General features: G+C 42.8%; 1 protein-coding gene and 1 pseudogene across 5 annotated transcripts in view; one reads left to right on the plus strand and one right to left on the minus strand.

Moving 5' to 3' along the window:
* The window catches only part of FAM171A1 (family with sequence similarity 171 member A1), a 115302-nt gene that overhangs the window by 75767 nt on the left and 25858 nt on the right, over positions 1-13677 (minus strand). The window lies entirely within an intron of this gene.
* Positions 5489-5642, plus strand: LOC128332210 (uncharacterized; annotated as a pseudogene).

The following is a 13677-nucleotide window of genomic DNA, read 5'->3' on the forward strand; positions in this document are numbered from 1 at the left end:
AGCGCCTGCTGCACATTTCCTGCACCAGTTCTTTGCTAGTCTTGATTCAGCCAGTCTATCTGTTGTGGCTCAGCACCAACAGTATTTCTCTTAAGCAGAGATAAAGTGTGCCATCAAGTCAATTTCGACTCCTGGCGCCCACATAGCACTGTGGTTTTCTTTGGTAGAATACAGGAGGGGGTTACCATTGGCTCCTCCCATGCAGTCTGAGATGATGCCTTTCAGCATCTTCCTATATCGCTGCTGCCCAATATAGTACCAGCTGGGATTCGAACCGGCAACCTTCTGCTTGTTAGTCAAGCATTTCCCCACTGCACCACTTAAGGTGGCTGTTCTTAATTTGGTTCTAGAGTATAAAAAAGTAGGTAAGACAAGACTCATGTTTTACTGGAACAACTTTTAGTGATGCCAAGAAATTTTGAGTTTTGTGAAGCAGAATCTGCATAGGAATCAGTCTCATTTTTTTAAAAAAAAGTATAGCATAAGAAGCTGTCCTAATATGGCTTTGCAAAAATTAATATGAAGCTCATGTTCATGACTTCACTAGATATATCATCAATATGTATTTATTCTTATATTGGATTTCTCCTTGCTTTTCAACATATACTCCTAGCATTTCTAGGCCTTTTGTGTTATTTCTTAACTCTTATGTTTACGTATTCTTATTCAACATCATTTGCAAGATTTTAATTAAACTGCTACACAGCCCCTTTCCAGATAATTAATAGAGACATTAAATTACAGGACCACTACAGAAAACCTCTTTAGCTGTTACTATAATAAAATTCCTCTAGCATAACCTACAGTCATTTGTAATAGCTATCATTTATTGCACTATCCAGTTTTCAATGTCAGCCAGGCCCCCTTACTCCTTCAAATCATTTTGAATTATTCTTCAGATGAATACTTCCAGCTAGGCTCCAGGCTGCAGAATGAACAACAATGACAGGGTAGCCAAAAGAGTAATTTTTAAATTGAAAGGACATGCTAACAATTTGTTATGAGCCCTCATCCTGGCAGACAGTAATTAACGAAAGTGTAACCATTTCAAAATCACAAGTTCCTCCCTCAGACAAGACACCCAGTGGTTCCAAAGGAGAAAAATCAATAGACTTTTAAAATAATATAATGGCCACTGAGTACATTGAAATTTAATGCCACTTGTTAAGCAGGCCCATAGTTATTAATATAAGCTGAAATATTTGTTAGCCACATCATATTAGAATTATTTGTTTATTAGCTATTTTGGTTTACTCATGAAACATTAAAACAATGACGGCATTGCTCAAGGCAATGGCTGTAGTTTCTTCTGCAGGACGGAAGATATTTGCCTTGTTCAGAATCAATATCCACTCAGCTATGCACATGAAGCTACTACCGTTTATTTCAATTGAAAGGTAAAGTACCATGCACACATATATGGTTGAACATAATTTTCCTATTTACTAAATTAATGTAAAATTAATTAATGTAAAATTAAAAAGGGAATCTCTAAAAGGGCGGGGGGATCAACTGCATATCAACAAAGTTATGAATGCCCTCCACAAACAAAGGATAATTGCTAAAATTATGCTCTTACATCCTATTTGTAATCATATTCCCAACCTAAATGCTTAAGAAGAGTATGTCAGCATTTGTAATCTGATCAATAAATCCCTTTGCTCATCAATAAACGGTACTCTGTTGTCTGAAATTGCTTCAATGATAGGGAACAAGAAATCTACACTTGGTGGCCACTAAAACTAGTTGTTCTTGAGAAGTCAGTTCATCATAGAAAGATTTAGAACAAAAATCACAATGCTAAAACGCTAATATAATAAGAAAAAAAAGATCTACACAATCTTCACCACCGGTCCACAAGTTCTAAATTAACTTAGTAATAAGCCATAATTTGTGGTCACCACTGACACCCTCCCCTCCTCCAAGTCTTTTGTGCATGCCTAATTGACATTTTAAACCAAAACAAGCTTCTTAAAGACCTGCAGTGCTGAGTATTTGTGGGCCTTAAAGGGACTGGGGCTATGACAGATAAAACCCTATACTGGTCATTTGTACCAAGTATTCCAGAATGTCCACTGAATGGAGTCTGTGCATGATGCATTGTCGGTATCTGTTATTTAAAGAAAACTAACATCCGGAAGTCACATGCACATTGTTAGCTGGAGAGCTAGACAATCATATTTTGGAGACATTGGATAAAGCTGCGTTGTAATAGAACATTCTCTATGGAATGAGAATAGAAATGTCCATTTACTGCTAATGCAAAAAAAAAAAGTCAAAAGATAGCAGCGGACGACATTTTTGAAGAAGTCAAAACTATGCTTGCATTGAGATGAAAATGTCAACTTTATTATATTAATGCTTTGGAATCTGGGCAGCCTACAGAAACAGCGCAAATAATACACACTGAGGCTGTTCTCACATACAGCCAGGACCAGCCTAAGACAACCGAGCCCAGGCTTGGCTGCACATATGAATTGCTGGGATTGCGCCCGATCCCAGTGGCACTTGGTGGCAAACCCACCTACAGAGCCAGCCTCTTTAAAGCGGTTAAGGGAGAAGACTGTTCCCATAGCCCCGTTTTTTAAACCGTGTGCAGCGCTGGCTGCTTTTAGACAGCACAGATGCGTGCCCACAGATGCTGTGAGGATTCCCACAATACACTGCACACTTGTACTGTGTATTATGGGATTTCCAGGGGCTGCAACAACGTGTCCTGGGTCCCGACCTCTTTGCTGCTGGGGGTAACCCATGTTCGTCTGGCCTAGTGATCTGTGCGCCCAGCCCAACGAGCATCTTTGGGGGAGATAAGCTTCAATATTTATTTATTTGAGTGATTCGATTTTTATACAGCCCTTACGAAATGGCTCAGGGCGGTTTACAATTAAAACAGAAACCATTAAAACCAATAATCATTAAAACAGAAATATAAATATGAACACCAATTAACAATTAAAACATCTTTAAAAAAACAATTAAACTATCGGAACAATTCAAACCCTGAAAACCAGGTTAGCATTAAAACAATTAAAACTAATTAAAAACCCTGAAAGGCCAGGCCAAACAGATGGGTTTTAAGGGCTCTCTTGAAGGTCAGTAAGGAATTAAGATTGCGAATTTCTGCTGGGGGTGCATTCCACAGCCCAGGAGCAGCTACAGAGAAGGCCCGCCTCTGAGTCGCCACCAACGAACTGGTGGTAACTGGAGACGGACCTCCTCAGATGACCTTAACGTGTGGTGGGGATCATGTAGGAGAAGGCGTTCTCTAAGATATCTCGGACCCAAGCTGTTCAGGGCTTTAAAGGTAATAACCAGGACTTTGTATTTTGCCTGGAAACATATCGGCAGCCAGTGTAACTGTTTCAAAACAGGAAAAATATGGTTTCTCCGGGTTGCCCCAGAGTCTGGCTGCTGCATTCTGAACTAAGTGAAGTTTCCGGATTACGTACAAAGGCAGCCCCATGTAGAGCGCATTGCAATAGTCAAGCCGGGAGGTTACCAGCTGATGCAGTAGACTTCCTTCCTCCGACTGTGAGAAAGGGCTCAGTGGCTGACATCCGGACTAAATTTACTAGAATAAATTTAGTCATCCTTTAGACTACTCCCCGAGTCGTACTCTTGAGAAATTTAAACAGGATGTCAGCCAGGGTTTGTGCTAGACTCCCTGACAACATGATTCAACATTACCTTTTATTCACACAATGATATCTGTCTGAACAGATTTGGGGTAATCTGTTTTAGCTCTCCAAAGGCCAAATCTATTCCAGTGAAGTCAACTTGGAACCATCTCCTCACTCCTTGCTTTGCAAACTGGTTTGAGAAACCGAAATTCAGTATATAAATATTCTTAATCCTAATAAATTTATGCAAAACAGTGTAATGCTTTTTACTGCAAAATTCTCAGATGCAAGTCTAAAAGTGCTTGATTTGCTAAACAAAATGACAGGGCAGGATTAATGCAGAATTCACCTGCGGGTTATTTTAACAAAGCCTCGCATTTTAACAATTGTCAAAGCACGACAACACTAGAGCAATTTTTATGCCTTCGAGGCTATTCTTCCTACCGTCCTTGATAATTTCTGAGTTGGAGGCACTGATAGTTCCAATCATGATCAATCCTGGCTCAGCTGCTCAGAAAAGAACAAAAGCAAACTGGCAAAGTAAGTTGTCATTTCCAACCATATATGACTCCTTGTGCAATTAATCAAATGGAATGCAGCACTCTGATGTAAACAAATAAGCAGTGGCCAAAATCCTGATCAATGAGGTGTGGGCCCTCTGCACTTCCGGAACGTGGGCACTTCTGTGCAAAAGCATTTATACCATTCAGAGCTCACCCATGCTCCAGAACTACACCATTAGAACAGAAACATGTTGCTTGGCCCTCAGTGAAGTGTTTCTGATTTAACAGAGAGGTTCTGGTGCACAGGTGAGCTTCAAAATGTATTTGTGCTCCTGAGCAAAAACACCCACACTTTGGAAATGCAAAGACCAGCGTGGGCTAGAGCTGTGTTGGAGCTAATCTTAGGATCACCCACACGTTGCTAGTCAGGTTGTCAGCTACTATGTACTTTTCCGATTTGCAAATAAAATGCACATTTCAAATACATGTTTGCATTGCACTGATCAGACTTTGTGTCAGAATTTTCATGCTCCAAACACGTAATTTGTAATTTTCATTCTCCAAACACATAACAAGATATTCTGTATCTGAAGCGCTCCCATTTCCTTTTACTTAAGATCTTACAGAATAATATGTCTTCCCGTGTATCTATGTCTCTTCATGTATTATTTAAGCTTTTTAAGAATGACTTGGTAAGGATATAAAAACATTAAAGCAGCCTAAATGGCAAGTTAAAAAGTTCAGTGCCTTTCTCTCTTTTATAGGTATAAAAGAGAGATCAACCCACACATCAACACACAAATACTTCATTGTTGAAGTGCACACTTACAAACAAAAAACCTTTCAAGTGAGTGGACAATTGACCAATCTTTTCTAAGGCATTTTAAAGGTTTCTCACATGAGATCTTCACCTTATTACATCTGCCTTTGAGGTCACATTTCAAAGGAAAACTTAAAATAAAACGTGAAACATTCTCTGAATGGAGAAACATTAGTTTTCTGAATGGTTTTTTATCACGAAGGAACAAAGGATAGGGTAGAAGGAATGTATTGGCCATAACTGCTGTTTGTGTCTGTCTTGGAACTGAAGGGAGGGTTGCAGGATCACAGTTGATTGTAACTTCTGAAACAAAGCATAATAGTGGGACAATTTCCAAAATATTAAGTCTTCTACCACTGACAGACCTCCTGTCTAATCTGCTACGCCTGTGCTTTATAGTTACAAGCATTGCACTAATGCAGCTTAAAAAGCAGTGATGTTCAAACTTCTAAAAACATGTTTACATGATACTTAAATGCACATAACAGCACAATAACCATTTTGGCTATTTACATTGAGGGAAGCTTCTCAATCTTTTTTATATATAATTGTACTGGCAGGGGAGACACCATGATCATGAAGGTGGTTTTTCCCAGGGTGAGGCTCATCCATTGCACTTCGGGTGTGCTGACCCCTGCGATTTCCCCAAATGCGGGAAACTCGACTGCATAATTTGTGGCTAACCCCATGTGTGGTAGCTCTCACGAGAGTTTGCGAGCAGCTGCCTGGGGGATAGCGATGGGGACAAGGGGAGAAAATGGTGGAGGCAGCCAGGCGGCCGATGAGGGAAAGTGTCGGCCAGGCGGGTGGGCAAGGGAAGCACCAGCCACTGAGAGGAAGCGCTGCCAGTGGGGTGGGAAAGAAAGTGCCGGCCAGGCCAGCAGGGGGTGGAGAAGGGATGGGATGGGAAGCCGCAGGGGGTGGAGAAGGGATGGGATGGGAAGGTTGGATGGCAAAAAAAAGTGCTGCAGATGGGGAGGGAGGGAAAGTGCCGGCCAGGCTGGCTGGCAAGGGAAAGTGCCTCTGGAGGGAAAATGGCCTGGGAGGAGGAGAACGGACTGGGGCTGAAGCGCGGGGTGGGGAGGGGTGGGGGAATGAACTAGGAGCACAGATGCTCTGTGCCAGATCAGCTAGTCTTAATTATAACAATATTTATATCTTAAACATGGAAAGTGACAACAAAAAGGATCAGTTGGAGGCATGGAGGCATAGAAGACTAAGTACTAAAGTTGGGTTCATGCAGGATTTAAGGGTGGAACTACATTTATTGTTTATTTGATTTCTATATACTGCCTTTCCAAAAATGGCACAGGCATGGGGGATGGGGCCATAAAACAGTGGCAGAGCATCTGTGTTGCATACAGAAGGTCCTAGGTTCAATCCCTGGCATCTCCAGGTAGGGCTGAGAGACTCCTGCCTGAAACCCTGGAAAGCTGCTGCCACTCAGTGTAGATAACCCTGATAAAGGGTATTGTGTGAATACCCGTGCTCCCACACAATCTGCGGAACTCCAGATGCCGGGATGATGCATCCTGGTATCCACATATCCCACAATGCACCACTTGATGACCGCAGTGCATTGGGGGATACCCCCTGTGAGATGGGTGCTCTAGGTGCCGGGGTTAAGGGTGTGCTCGTGCCCTTAACCTTGGCTAAAGGTCGGGCTTAAAAAGGGGGTTAGGCGAGCGGGCAGCACTGGAATCCACACAGATCCTGGCACGGCACATGAGCAGCCTTACCCAGGCCAGGCTGCTCTAGCTTGGGATAGACTACTCATGAAAACAGCCTTATTTTCTGACTCAGTAGAAGGCTGCTTCCTATGTTCCTATGCCTGCTTTAAAAAGCCTTGTGGCCTGTTTTCCCCTTGCCACATTGGCTCCCTCACTATTCCTTTCCGAGGTATTCTGCTCCCCTCTCTCTGTTCTTTTCTCTGGCCCCTCTTTTGTTTTCACATTCCTGAAACCCAGGCCTATTCTCGGTCTTTTTATCCCCAATTCCCATCACCCTCATCTTTACACATCCCCTGTCCTTCTCCCAGTTTCTGTAAAATCACAGCAATTCAGCCAACAGTGGGGGAGAGCAGAGGGGAAGAGTTTGCTGAACGCCTGGCAGACATCCAGGCCAATACTGCAGTAGCGCAACAAACAGAGCTTCACATACGCAAGAAGATCACATAGCTGTGTGGATGCTCAAAGCTGCACAGTCCGTTGTGCCCTCGATCCACCTGTGGAAGCATGTGTTTGTATAGCAAGGAAAGCGAAACAGGGACTGACATCCAGACTCGTGTTGCAGAAGCAGACGGATCCCTCACCTTTTTAAGCCTACTTTCCAGTATGCTTATGAGATAACCCGGCATTCCGTGTGTGTGTCCCTACGCCCCCATCAACTTCGCAATGCTTGTACCCCTCCTGCCACTTTCCCCCTGCCGGAGTAATTTTTTTGTAAAAAACCTTTGCACGCGCTCCCGGTACTTACGGCCATATAGGTTATACAATGCATTGTGCAATCTGTCAACACCTTCTGCTAGAGCAAAGGCCAGTGTGAAGCTGACGGTCCCTTTTTTGGCACAACATTCTTGCAGAATGTCCTTAAACTAGCACAACAGTATTATGCTAGCTGGAACTTAGAGGAACCAAGTTCCTGACCTAAAGGAACTAGCTTTTTAAACTTCCTTGAACTAGCGCAAAATGTTTGCACTGACACAGTGAGGCTATTCACACAATTGCAGAAAATCGGGCTAGCTGCAATCGTGAGAATCACCGGGCTCGGCTGCGAGCCTGGTGGTTCTCGAGCGGGTAACCCGCTCAAGTAGCCCGCCCCTAAAACCGGGTTTGTGGAGTGATTGTGAGTAGCCACGGTGCAGCTCCGCGCCACGGCTACTCACGTGGAGACCCACGGAGGGGAGGCGAAAAGCCGCCTCCCAGCTCCGGGGATCTCGCCAGCATGAATAGTATACCTCAGTTTGTCAGAATTACCTTAGGGCAGTGAACATACTGGGGCTACTAACTAGTGGCTGACATCCAGACTAACACTGAGCCCGGGTCTCACGATCAGTGAGACCCGGTTTCAGGAGCTCGTTGGTAGCCCCAGTATGTTCACTGCCCTAAGGTGGCAAACTGAGGTGTACTATTCAAAATAACTCTCTGAGAAAAACCCCAGTTATAGAAAAGGCGCAGCCAAATGGAAACCTAAAAAGGGCACTGCCTCCCTTTTTTGGTGCAGAGTAATAATACCAGCAACTGACCAAGCAATTACAGAAAGTATGTGTGCTCTTACTGTGCTGCCCTTGCAAAATAATTAGTACTTTTATACAGTTCTAAAGAAATCTTATTCTTTTCTTGTGCGGCTAGCATTCCTTCTCAACATAAAAAGCTGGCCTTTAATTGTTTCTAATAATGCCAAACCAGGGAAAAATATCTAATCTCTCTGAAATGTGGCCTTATGAGAACAACGCAATTAAAACACGTTGTTAGCAGAGCCAACATTAGTCACCATTAACAAGGAACCAAATGTCTTTACAGACTGTGGTGGTGCCTACACAAGGAACAGAACAGATAAAGATTATCAACTATTAATGCCAATTTCCAGCTGTTTGCTCATGAGCAGAGAATATATCAGCCCACATCAGCACAAAGCCTAATATACAAATATCACAAAACGTCATGATTCAACCATTCAAGTCATGCCACTTGGCAATGTTGGTTATGCAGTAAATCTAGAGCTCTGTTTAATTATTCTAACATAAAATTTTGAAGTTCCAACAGCATATTTCACAGCTGTTCTTTGTTTATAATGGGGTTTCTGACAGATTCAAATCCCCTGGCTTCACTTTCCCGAATCTGTATTAATGGAAATAAACTCCGACTTCTTAAAAATGGGATTTTTGTGGCAAAATATGAGCTTGCCAAAAATTTGGTCCCTAGATTTTCCAGTGATCACTGATAAATGGAGTCAAGGAATGCCCCTCACTGACAGCCCAAATGAAGAACAGCATATCTCACTAAGCTGCAGAAAGAGCACACATGCAAACACACACACACACACTCTCTCTCTCTCTCTCTCTTGGATACTGAATAAGAATATATTTAAGATCAGAGGATGCAAAACTGGAAAACAAAACAAAACAAACATAAAGAGTCTTTTGTAGAGAGGGCATAATTGCTCAGTCTAGTTTGGAAAATGCAAACATTGCGAGGAGAGGAGAAGCAAACATTTGAAGACTACAAACAGTTTGGGAGGTGCAACACTTGTGGTGAACATCTGGGATGCCTCCAAATTGCTGCCTCTGACATTCAATTAAATACTGTCATTGATATATAAACAATGCATGCAAACTTGGGGTGGAGAGCTGGTCTTGCAGCAGTGAGCATGAATTGTCCCCTATCCTAAGTAGAATTCATCTTGGTTTGCATTTGGATGGTGACTCCATGTGAGCACTGTCTGCTGTAAAATATTCCCTTTAGAAGATGGGGCCATAGTTCAGTGGTAGTGCATCTGCTTTGCATGCAGAAGATCCCAGCTTCCATCCCTCACATCTCCAGGTAAGACTGGGAAAGACTCCTGCCTGAATCCTTGGAAAAGTGGCTGCCAGTCGGTATAGACAATACTGAGCCAGATGGACCAACTGTCTGATTCAGTATAAGGCAGCTTCCTATGTTCAGCCCATAGAATCCTGACTGACCCATAATATGAACTCCTGCACAAAGGAGGGGTGCAGAGGAACATGTGAGCATGAGCATTCCGATGGAGGATCTTCTGAAATGAGCCACTGTGGCCTTGAAAAAAAACAACAGATCTTCGATTTAACTCTTGATCTGTAAAACTGGGGAAACAGTGTCATATCAAAGTGTGCTGCTATGAAAATAAAACACGAAAATGGCAAAACACTTTTCAAATTGAAAGTGATCAACAACAACATAGACTGATTAGACGGTTCTAATGGTGGCCGGGGGGCAGCGGTGAGAAGGCACCCTAACCCCTGGTGGTGGGCAGCGGCTCCTCTAAATAAACCCCGCTAGCGCTCCCCAGCCCAGCAGTTTGGCAGGCTGGTGGCGGCCCAGTTCCAGCCTCTGTGCATGCCATTTGCATTACCTCAGTGCATGCACAGAGGTCACACAAATGACCTCAGCACATGTGCAGAGGCCGGAACTGGGCCACCACCAGCCCCCTGTGCAGGCCATGCAGGGTTCAGAGGAGCCGCCGCCCTGCTGGTGGCAAGGTGCCCTCTCACCGCCCCGCCCCAGGCTGCCCTTAGAACTGTTTTAAAGGCAGGATTCCCCTTTGCTTGTAATTTTGTACAGCAGCGCAGTTCCAAAAATCCCCATGACCCACCACTGCTATGTCATCTTGCACTAGCAGAACACCGTTCATTGTGCAGGGGCAGCATTAGCCAGGATGTCAGTCGTCAATTTCCTTGTAAACGCCTTACTGCTCAGAAGTAACAAGTCTGGGCTTTTTTGGAAATTGGACCAATATTAATTTTTTAAAAAACACACACAACAACCTTCAGGAGAAATGTATCCCTTACACACCGAGTCAAAGGCAAATTAAGCAAATAATGTGGCAAATTACTTGATCACTGCTAGAGAATGTACCACAAATTGCTTGGAATTCTGTAGAGCAGGCTTCCCCAAACTGCGGCCCTCCAGATGTTGCTGAACTACAACTCCCAGCATCCCTAGACACAATTTTTCGTGGCTGGGTATGCTGGAAGTTGTAGTTCAGCAACATCTGGAGGGCCGCAGTTTGGGGAAGCCTGCTGTAGAGTCTTCCCTCCAAGACGGATCAGCTACAATTTAAGCACAGCAACGTCTTTCCTCAACGAAAATGCATCCAAATTAATTGGGAAGTCTTCCAAACTATGGTCACGCTTAAGCACGCTATTGTACTATGGCAATACCCAAACATTTAACAACGTCATTTTTCCTATTAAGGTAAAACAACAGGAATCATTATAATCTTGTGATACAGATCCAGCAGAGGTAATGCCGGGATATTTAAAAGAGCTTGGATCAAGACAGGACAGAGATATAAAAATAAAAAATCTTTTTCTGTTTTTGTAAATTTTTGCACAAGCTGCCATTTTGTGACTGGCTCCAGATCCCCAAGCTGCTATTTTGTGCAGGCAGTTCCCACAGTTATAATAACAACAAACTAGCTCCCAGAAGTTTAAAGGCAGCCTACTCTTGCTGTAAATATTAGAGGGAACATAATACATTAAGATATTAGACATAATTGACAAATTCTCCTATTATCAGGAGAGGGATAATAGAAGCGGAAAATATTTGTTGAACTGAAATTATAATTTATTGGGAAATATCTGTGATTTATGAAATGCCATTTATAAGATTTGATCTTGCTATATTTTGAATGTAGTATTTTAATGTGTTTATATTATTAGATCATTAATTTAGAATTATCATTACTGCCAACACTGCATAGTTAGGATGTATGAGTAATAAAAACAAAAGGTAGTTATGCATGCTATACCAAGGTGCAATTTTGGCTCTGTTCAGGGATACTAATGCTGCAATCCCATAGCATGTTTACCTCGCAGTAAGCCCCACTGAACACACACTTCTGTGTAAACATGCATAGAGTGGGGATGCCCATCCCATTGGAAACACATGTTTAGTAGTTCAGTTCTGAATTCTTTCTTGGCAGCTAACCTCAAAACTGAGTGAGATACATGTCTGGAAAGCAAAAGAGATCACTGTAGAATCCACTGACGCCAAGAGGCTGGATTATGCTCTTGATTTATATTAAATGGAATTGAAGGCATAAGAACATATGAACAGCCCTGCTGGATCAGGCCCAAGGCATCCTGTTTCACACAGTGGCTTCCAGATGCCTCTGGGGAGCCCACAGGCAAGAGGTGAAGGCATGCCCTTTCTCCTGCTGTCCCTTCCCTGCAACTGGAATTGAGCGGCATCGTGCTCTGAGGCTTGAGGTGACCCACAGCCACCAGACTAGGAGCCAGACAGAGCTGTCCTCCATTAATTTGTCTAAGCCCTTTTTAAAGCCATCCAAGCTGATGGCCATCACCACATCCCATGGCAAAGAATTCCATAGATTAATGATGCGCTGTGTGAAAAAGTACTTCCTTTTGTCGGTTCTAAATTTCCCGACCTCACAGGCATCACAGTAGAAATAATATTGCACATAAAGCATTAAGAGCGTGCATGTAGCCAACAGGATTTCTACACAACATGCACTTAAATTGTGGCAGAGAATGGATTCATTTATTGATTGATTCCAGTCCATGTGTTAAACATGGGTTTTAGTAGCAGAAGTTTAGGCTCTGAGAATGCTAGAGGGTAGGTATAGTATACCTGACAGATCTGGTGTGACAGAATTCAGTCAATGTCTTGACCGGCAACATCCAAACAAGGAAATGATGTAGGTCATTAGAACGTGCCTTCTAGCCCTCTTTCCTTTGCTAGCAGAAGCACATACCACGTCAACTTGCATAACACTCCAGGGTTGACAAAGTGAATGGTTGCATGTTGTTATCTCCAACATCTGATTTGTTTAGGTTCTTTTTTTAAATGTACAGTTGGTGAACAGCAAAGTGTGACAACACATCTCTTTTTATTTTATTAATTATATTTGTACACTGTTCCAAACCTCCATCTCTGGGCAGTTTATAACAACATAAAATGGGTGATTGATGTTGTTCTAGATGGGGATGCACTCTCCCTGAAAGATCAGGTTCAGGGTTCTCTCTAATTTTTTTCATCTGTGTACGGAATGAATTTTGTTCTGGGAGGCAGTATCAAGGCAATGTGTGCGCACCTATATTCAGAGTGGGACCGTCCTGATTCTATCTGAGTGGGATCTATCAAAAAACTTGTGTGCGCATGTATGTATGTACACCTTAGAGGGCACACGATCAGGTTTGCCGTTTGGGGGTGCTCACTGATCCGGCACTGTCATTAGAGGCTCAAGTGGCCTCTGTGGCTCAGAGCACTGTTTATCAGCTTTAGCTGATACGACAACTGCAAACTTACCTGGACAGAGATCGCTTGGCCACAGTTGCTCATGCTCTGGTAACCTCTCACTTAGATTACTGCCAAATTAGGTGAGGCAGGTAGTTACCAGGGAGAGGGCCTATTCAGTGGCTGCATCCTGTTTATGGAATAGCCCCCCCAGTGAGGTTCGCCTGGCTTCATCACTTTGTTATTTTAGACGCCAGGTCTAAGAACCTTTTTGTTCACCTAGGCCTTTTAAATTCTGATTTTCAGATTTGATCTGATTTTAACTAATTTCAAAATGAATATTTAAGCTGTATTTTGTATTTTATTTTTACCTTTTATTTGTCTGTTATGATTTAATGTGTTATGTGTTTTTATGGTGTGTTTTAATCCTCTGCTGTGAACAGAGAACCAGAGAACAATTTGTTATATGGGGCAGCTAACAAATAAGGTTTATTATTATTATTGTTGTTGTTGTTTTGTTCTGAGCTCAAAATTGCCATTTTGAAAGTGCCCCTTTTCCCAGTTAGCAGAGGTAGTATCTGAATGTTCTGGCCACATGGCTGGCTTCAATAATGCGACCTATGTGATGTATCCAGAGTCATTAATGTAATTATGACAATTACATAATTAATTGTAATTAATGTGGAAATCTTGAGTCTTGCCCTATTATTTCCATGTGTTTGCAAGGATTTCCAACTTTGAGTCCCCAGATCTTGCTGGATTACAGCTCCTATCATCCCCAACCGCAACGGCCTTCA

The sequence above is a fragment of the Hemicordylus capensis genome, chromosome 6, assembly GCF_027244095.1.
Source record: "Hemicordylus capensis ecotype Gifberg chromosome 6, rHemCap1.1.pri, whole genome shotgun sequence".
Lineage (NCBI taxonomy): Eukaryota > Metazoa > Chordata > Lepidosauria > Squamata > Cordylidae > Hemicordylus > Hemicordylus capensis.